Here is an 8,026-nt window from a genome sequence, read left to right as displayed (position 1 = left end):
TGGCTAAAGTCTTGGTGTTGGAAGGAAAGTTTTGGGTTCCTAGAGCACTGGGCTGACTTTTCTTTGGGGTACAATCTATACAGCCGTGACGGATTGCACCTCAATGGAAGGGGGTCCACTGTGCTTGGGGAGAGAATGGCTAAGAGGCTGGAGGAGTGTTTAAACTAGATAAGGGGGGGTGGGTGAGGTAGAGTTTTATGGGAAAGCTAGTGTAGAGGGGGCAGTGGAATTAGCAAAGGGTCATGGGGTAGGAGTAAGGGGGGCATACAGTTTACCAGATAAGTAGCTTCCATTTTTACAAAGGAAATAACCTAATATTCACCTTAACTCTCCATTACCTAATGTAAATATCAGAGGGAGAAGTACCATATATACTCGAGTATAAGCCGAGTTTTTCAGCCCCAAAAAAGGGCTGAAAAAGTCACCCTCGGCCTATACTCGAGTATATCGATCATCTGTCTGTCATCCGATGCGCCGTTGCGCGCAACACCAACACTCCCCCCCCGGCCGGAATTCTGTACGCACATACGAACGCGCGCACACGTTCTTGCGTGTGTGCTCATACGTACATAAGTCCATCAACAGGGGGGTGCTCGCCACGGCGCAATTGCTGACAGATCACTCGGGGTGGGGGGGTTTGCACTAGCATTGAATATTCTTGCATCTGATACCTGCATCAAATAAGCTGATTCGGCTGTATAAAGACTTTTCACGGCTCAACTGATGCCAGACCACTCGAGGTGGGGGGAGTTGCACTGGCATTGATACCTGCATCTAGCTGATTCGGCTGTATAAAGACTTTCCTAAAGGTTTGTAAATTTTACTTCCTGTATTGTAGCTAATATCCATAGGTATCCATAATGTTGTATAGTGGGGAGGTTTACATTGTGGTCCTTCTGGTTTTTTGACTCTAGATATGAACTAAATTGCAGTGTCTGCCCTGACTGAAAATGAAATGTATGTCAACATGGTATCATCAAATGTGGAAGTCAGAGGGTTCACAGCTACCTAAGATTTGCTTGACTGTCATCTGACTAAATATGCATTCATGATGTTTATCATCCATGTAAATTATGAAAGACCATCTTAATTCTGATGTCTGAGGAGATTGATTTAAGAGCGAGTGGAGAGAGGAGAGTGATTTAACAGAATTTGGACAGGAATGTTCTGACACTGAATCCCTAGGGATACATTTAGGCCTTATCTTACTTAACCCTTCCAGTGAAAGTTTACAGCCAGTACAAAGTCAAAGAGATGATTCTCAGAAAATATATAAGCATTTTAAATGCTTGAACTGTAATTGTGAAGGTTGCCTTCCCAAACTTTCCTGACAGTTAAAAAAACAAAACAAAAACAACAACTTAGCAGTAGCAGCTGCTACTAGTCACCCTAGGCTTATACCCGAGTCAATACGTTTTTCCAGTTTTCTTAGGTAAAATTAGGTACCTTGACTTATATTGGGATTGGCTTATACTTGAGTATATATGGTAGTAATCTCTTCTGCATGCTGGCTAATGCACGGAGCTTGTCAGGTAAATTAGGAGAGCTGGAATCCATTGCATGTACTGAAAATTATGATTTAATTGGTATCACTGAGACCTGGTGGGATGAAACATGCGACTGGGCTGTGAATGTAAATTGTTACACCCTTTTTAGGAGGGACAGAGGGATTAAAAAGGGTGGAGGGGTTTGTCTTTATGTAAAGTCAGATTTAAAGCCATGTGCTAAAGAAATTACTAAGGAAAATGTGGAATCCCTTTGGGTAGACATTTCAGCAGGGCTAAAGGTTACAAAGAAAATAATTATTGGTGTATGCTATAAACCACTCTGTATAAGTGAGGGGTATGAGGCCCAGCTACTGTTGCAAATGGAGGAGGCTTCACAACTAGGTCAAGTTGTTATTATGGGGGACTTTAACTATCCGGACTTTGACTGGAGTAATGGGGCGGCTAAGTAAGAAAAAGCGAGTAGGTTTGTAAATAGGCAGTTCAAGAACCTACTAGGAATGACTCTATTTTGGACCTGGTGATATCTAATAATAATGAACTCATCTCTAACATTTATGTGGGTGAGCATGTAGGGAATAGTGATTATAACATGGTCTCCTTTGAGATAATGCTGCAGAGACAGCTCTATAAGGGAGTAACTAAAACGCTCAATTTTAGACGTGCAGACTTTGCCAGTATAAGGGCATCTCTGCAATGTGTCAACTGGGAAAGGCTTTTCATAGGGTTAGATACACAGAAGGGAGTTGTGGGAGCACTCCAAGGCTAAATAGAGTATACAAATACAATGGAAGTGCGACTGATCTGGCCAAATTAACTACAAGCATACAAAAAAGAGAGGGGGATTGATCAATGCACATTCCCTGGTCCCCGGTTTCATAAGTAAATTATCTACGCTAGTGCATGTATTTACAAAAAATAGGGATTTTTAGTTACAAAATTACCAATTAGCAATTATTATTGGTAAGCCACCATACCACGTCAAGGTAAACCCCGTATGGTGGGCCTATCTATTTACCCCTGGTCATATTTTTCAAAGGCTGGCCCTCCCGTGCACAGTAGCCATTATTGACCTGGGGGCTGGTTTGAGTCAATCTGAATCAAGAAGGTCAAGAATGGCTACTGTGCACGGGAGTGTCACCTTTTATGAGGAGGTGAGCAGGAACTTCGATGCTGGAATGGCAATGGATGTCATCTAACTCACAAACACCTAACCATAAAATTGAGGAATATTGGCCTAGAACATAATATTTGTATTTGGATAGAGAACTGGCTGAAGGATAGATTACAAAGAGTGGTGGTAAATGGAACATTTTCTAATTGGACCAGTGTGGTTAGTGGAGTACCGCAGGGGTCAGTCCTTGGTCCTTTGCTTTTTATCTTGTTTATTAATGATTAAAAACTATAAATTCCCTGCAGGATTCTGGCACTTTGAAGAGCGATTTGACAAAATTGGAAAACTGGGCAGCAAATATGCGCTTGTGAGGGGACATGATTACTCTGTACAAGTACATTAGAGGGGATTATAGGCAGATGGGGGATGTTCTTTTTTCCCATAAAAACGATCAACGCACCAGAGGTCACCCCTTTAGATTAGAGGAATGGAGCTTCCATTTGAAGCAGCGTAGGTGGTTTTTAAACGGTGAGGGCAGTGAGGTTGTGGAATGTCCTTCCTAGAAACGTGGTAATGGCAGGTTCTGTTAATGCCTTTAAGAAGGGCCTGGGTGGGTTCTTGAACAAGCATAATATCCAAGCCTATTGTGATACTAAAATCTACAGTTAGCATTAATGTTGGTATATATGGTTTATGTATGTGAGTGTATAGATAGGTCAGTATAGGTTTGTGTGCTGGGTTTACTTGGAAGTAATGCATAGTGCCATCTACAGGTAAGTAATAAAAACAATTCCTCTGCCAACTGGCCATGGGTGGTATCATTGAATAATATTTTTAAGCCTCTGTGACGCAAATTTAAAAAGTTGTTTATTAATTATGTGGTAGTGAAAAATCACCTCGAAAAATTAAACGTCATACAGGGCTTCCTTACACCAACTCATTACCATAGGAAAAGCAATCATTCTAGAACATTGCCCTGTGCTGAGCAGTGCACATGTAAGTGTGTCAGCCAAGGTACTTGCCTTAACTTGACACTCACTTGCAGGGCCGCCATCAGGTAAGACAGTTGTCCCTGGGCCTGGCCGGTTTTGGTTTTTAAGGGGGGACTGGTCATGCTGTGCTTGCTTTAGCCGGGCCCCCTCTGCTCTCAGTGAGCTGCTTATTGCTGTTGAATGGAGTGAGGAAGAGAGGAAGCTGCAGTTCCTGTGTTTTTTTATTGTAGATGCAGGAAAAGGTGATCAGCTTGATAAAGGAACTAAAATGTTCTGAAAGCTTGCTATGGTTATCTTAAGGTGGCCATACACGGGCCGACTATAGCTGCCGACATGGGCGTCCACAGAAGGGGGCAAGAGGGGGCACTTGCCCCCCCCTGGAAAAGTAGCAAAAAAAACAAAAACCTTACTCCGTTTCTGCACTTTCCCCTCAAGCCCGTTTTTGCTGTGCTCCGATTGGATCTTTCTTCTTGTGGATTCACCAATCAGAGCACAGCTTCCTTGACAGACAGTAAAATTGACCAATCAGAGCACAGATGCACACAGGGATCGGGAGATTTTGCAAACTGGAAACAGAAATAAAGACTGAAAAGATGAATCTGCAGCTGTAACTTTACCTGAGAACCAACTCTCAACTTTTGCTGCAGTTTGCATCCCACAGGTACTATACACAGGTACTATACAGTTCTAAAGAATCACTAGCTGACATTAAATTGTTCAATTTATAATCTATCCCCTACCCTAACACATGGAGGGTAAGTTAACTCTTTCCCTCTGAAAAAGCTCATTGTGAGTTTATAAATGTGTTGTTGTTTTTTGCACTTACTATTTTTTTTTTTTTTTTGTCATTGTTTTGTTCATTTATAGTAAGTTACAGTGGGGCCAATGTTGTGTATCAGTGCCAGTGTTATAGTGCCAGGGCCTGAATATCTGCCATCAGTACCCACTGCTCCTCATGGCATATAATGTGCTGGGTTTGTAAATACGGACTGCATCTCACTGTATATAATGGGGAGTCAGTACCCACTGCCTTTCTTGCTATAAAACTAACATAAACACATCTAAAGGGGTGGTTCACTTTTAAGTTAACCTTTAGTATGTTATAAAATGGCCTATTCCTAGCAACTTTGCAATTGGTCTTCCTAATTAATTTTTTTGAATAATTTGCCTTTCTCTTCTGCCTCTATACAGATTTCAAATGGGGGCCAAAAAATATTGTATTATTATTATAATTTTGTATTACTTATTTTTCCAAGTAGGCCCCTTAACTATTCATATTCCCATCTCTTGTTTAAATCACTACCTGGTTGCTAGGGTAAATAAGACCCTAGCAACCAGATAGCTGCTGAAATACCAAATGGAGAGCTGCTGAACAAAAAGCTAAATAACTGAAAAACCATTAAAAATAAAAGTGAATTCGAATGCGAACTACCCCTTTAAGCTAACTGATCCCAAACACAAATGTTTGCAGATCCCCTAACAGAAGTGCGCGTATGAATACTTTTACTACTAATACTAAACATTTTAGGGTAAAAAAAAAAAGCACCCCCACCCGCACTTTTGTACAGTATCCCTGGGAGTCAGTGGGAACGGCAAGAGGTAGTTGGGAGGTTAACTTTTTACGTCAGCAGTGAATCCACTAAGTGTCACATTAGCTGTAGGTCAGTCTGTGTATGGGCCATATTTAGCCTCCCCTAGTATCATCCTGCAAAAAAAAAAAATATATATATATATTTATCTGTTGCAGGATGATGCTAGCTTACTTGCCCCCCCTTGGAAAATTTTCTGCGGACGCCCATGGCTGCCGATATCGGTCCCTTGGACCGATTCGGCAGCTAATCGGCCCGTGTATGGGCAGGGCAGAGCGGCCTGGCCGACCGATATCTGGCCTGAAATTGGCCAGATCTCGATTGGCCAGGTTAGAAAATCCGGTCGGATCGGGGACCGCATCGGCTCGTTGATGCGGTCCCCGATCCGGCTGCCCCATTGCCACCCACATAATCCGATATTTTTTTTTTTACCTAAATGCTCCCCGATATCGCCCACCCGTAGGTGGGGATATCGGGGGAAGATCCACTCGCTTGGCGACATCGCCAAGCGAGCGGATCTGCTCGTGTATGGCCACCTTAAGTTAGCCAATAAAGGTATCACCTTTATACCACTTTTGTTATTTTTTATTTCAAAAGGGTTACCCTGTAAACATGTGTTTTTTTACCTGCACAGCTCTCTTTTGTGCTTGTTTTCTTATCAAAGTTAATGTCCCAGTAAAGCCTAGTGAGGATTGTGTAGGCTTGGGGTTGAAGTTTGAGCTTCCCCTCAGCCTGTCCCTATCCAATCCGACACAGCTCTACTGAGACTTAAACTGTGATAAGAAAAAGCATGACAAATTGCTGTGCAGGGGAAAAAATATGCAGGGATTCTTGTCAGAGGGGAAAAGCAAGTGAGGAGGGAAAGGGGGGAGGGGGGGATGAGACACACAACAGGAAATCTGCTTCTGCCTGTGGATTCCTCTGTGAAGTTACATTGTTGGCCAGGGGCATACAGCATACTCACAGAAGCATGTAAAAGACCAGTGCAACTGTCATGCTGCCAGGGTCAGCGTTATTAACTGGGGACCTCATGTGGGCCATTTGGATGGGGTGGCTTGCTGGGCAGCAAATAGAGCCTGTCTCTACCTCTTTCCTACTGCTGCTGCTGGTAGGGCTTTTACAGACAAGCGTTCCACTGCAAACACAGTCTGTACTTCAACTACACTAAATTATGTGTTCCTTGCGATGGAATTCAAGAAAGCACAACCGCAGGGGAACTCATGTGCAAGTCCCAACACTGCCTTTGTTTCTATTTGGGGGAGTGGGAGAGGGGAAAAAGGAAACTATTTCTCTCTGTCACCTACCCCACAGGTGCCATTTTCCCCTTACCCACACCTTTGATTCTGTCCCTAAATACTCCCCAACTCCACATATGCTATGCTGTCCCTTCCCCTACATGTCACTTACACAGCGCTAGGGGCAGCGTATTCCTCCAGTGATCTCAATGATATTACTGTGTGTTTTGTTTTATAGATATTAGGACCACTGGGAGGAGGGCCCAGATAAATTTGTTGAATAGGGCCCCATGATTTCTGATGGCGGCCTTGCTCACATGTTGGCTTAAAGATTCTGCCAGCACAATGTGCAATGAAGATAATATTGTTGTAAAACCACAATGTAAATTACATAAATTTGAATTAAACTCATAACTTTGAATCAGAAAATTATGTATATGACATAGCTAGTTCTGGGGCTCCACTTGAGTCTGTGTAACACTATTTTGGCTTAGATTAGGCCAGACCAGGCTAGTAGTGTATTGTAGGGCATGTGTTACATGCAACCCTTAATTCTTAGATGGGGCCTCCGCTATGTGGGAGAAACTGAATAGGAGCTGAGGGTGTAGTTGAACTACAACTTGCTGAGGTTGTGTGGTGCGGATGGTATAAATGGACGCCAGAGAGGTTCTTATGGTTAAACTATGAAACAGATTTATTGTCCCAGACAAAGCAGTGGTGAAATCAGGGTAATCATATACTCACAAGCACAAGCAGTAAGATGGTACAATTGAAATACGCTCTGATGCAGAAGAGAGGGTATGTACCTTTTTATCCCACCTCTTGGTCTGGGCCGGGATACACACCTTATCAACCAGTACCCCTTGGGAGGTAGTCCAGGTAATAGGGACTCCTTCAGGTTGATAACCTCTAGTGGATGAGTCCTCCGGGTGAGTAGGATCAGGGGTTATCCTGCCTGTCACTATCTCTACTCCGTGGCCCTGCACTGAGGCAACATTGCTGGAAAGGAGACTATTCCTGGATCTAATCACTCCTTTGGTGGGGCTAATGGCGGCCCTTTCTAGCTAAAGCTGACTATGCTCACTTTCCTAGAAAGTGCTTTACTTTAATCTGCTGTGCTTGCTTGTCCTTGTTCACGGGGCCCTGTCCCCGACTTTCACTAGAGGTATAATGTCCTTTAGGGTACAATGGCTTCTGGGGCCTACAGTCTGCTCCCAGGCTCAGATGGAGCTCTGCTTGGGAAACAGCATGCAGCCAAAAGAGGAAGCCACCCCTCCTTGCTAGACACTATATCAGTCTGCAAGGGGAGTGGTCAACCTGTCTAAACCTATAGGGAATAGTTTTAGAACTGTAACTTAAGTACAAGGGCTCTTACCCAATAACAATAAAGGTGTGAAGAGGTAGGGTGTAAAGCCATAGGGAGCTTAACCCTATGGGTCCCTACATCTGTTTTCCCTATAGTTAGACCAATGTGCTAGTTTAGTGTTAACTGTTATTACAATTTCTTCTAAATCCACTAGCCTCCCACCTTAAGGGGATGTGTCTGGGCATGAATGGGTGAAACTAGTCGGCAATATTGGTAGGTATGGGA

This window comes from Xenopus tropicalis, chromosome 1 (assembly GCF_000004195.4).
Source record: "Xenopus tropicalis strain Nigerian chromosome 1, UCB_Xtro_10.0, whole genome shotgun sequence".
NCBI lineage: Eukaryota > Metazoa > Chordata > Amphibia > Anura > Pipidae > Xenopus > Xenopus tropicalis.
Note: the sequence above shows the minus strand (reverse complement) of the source record.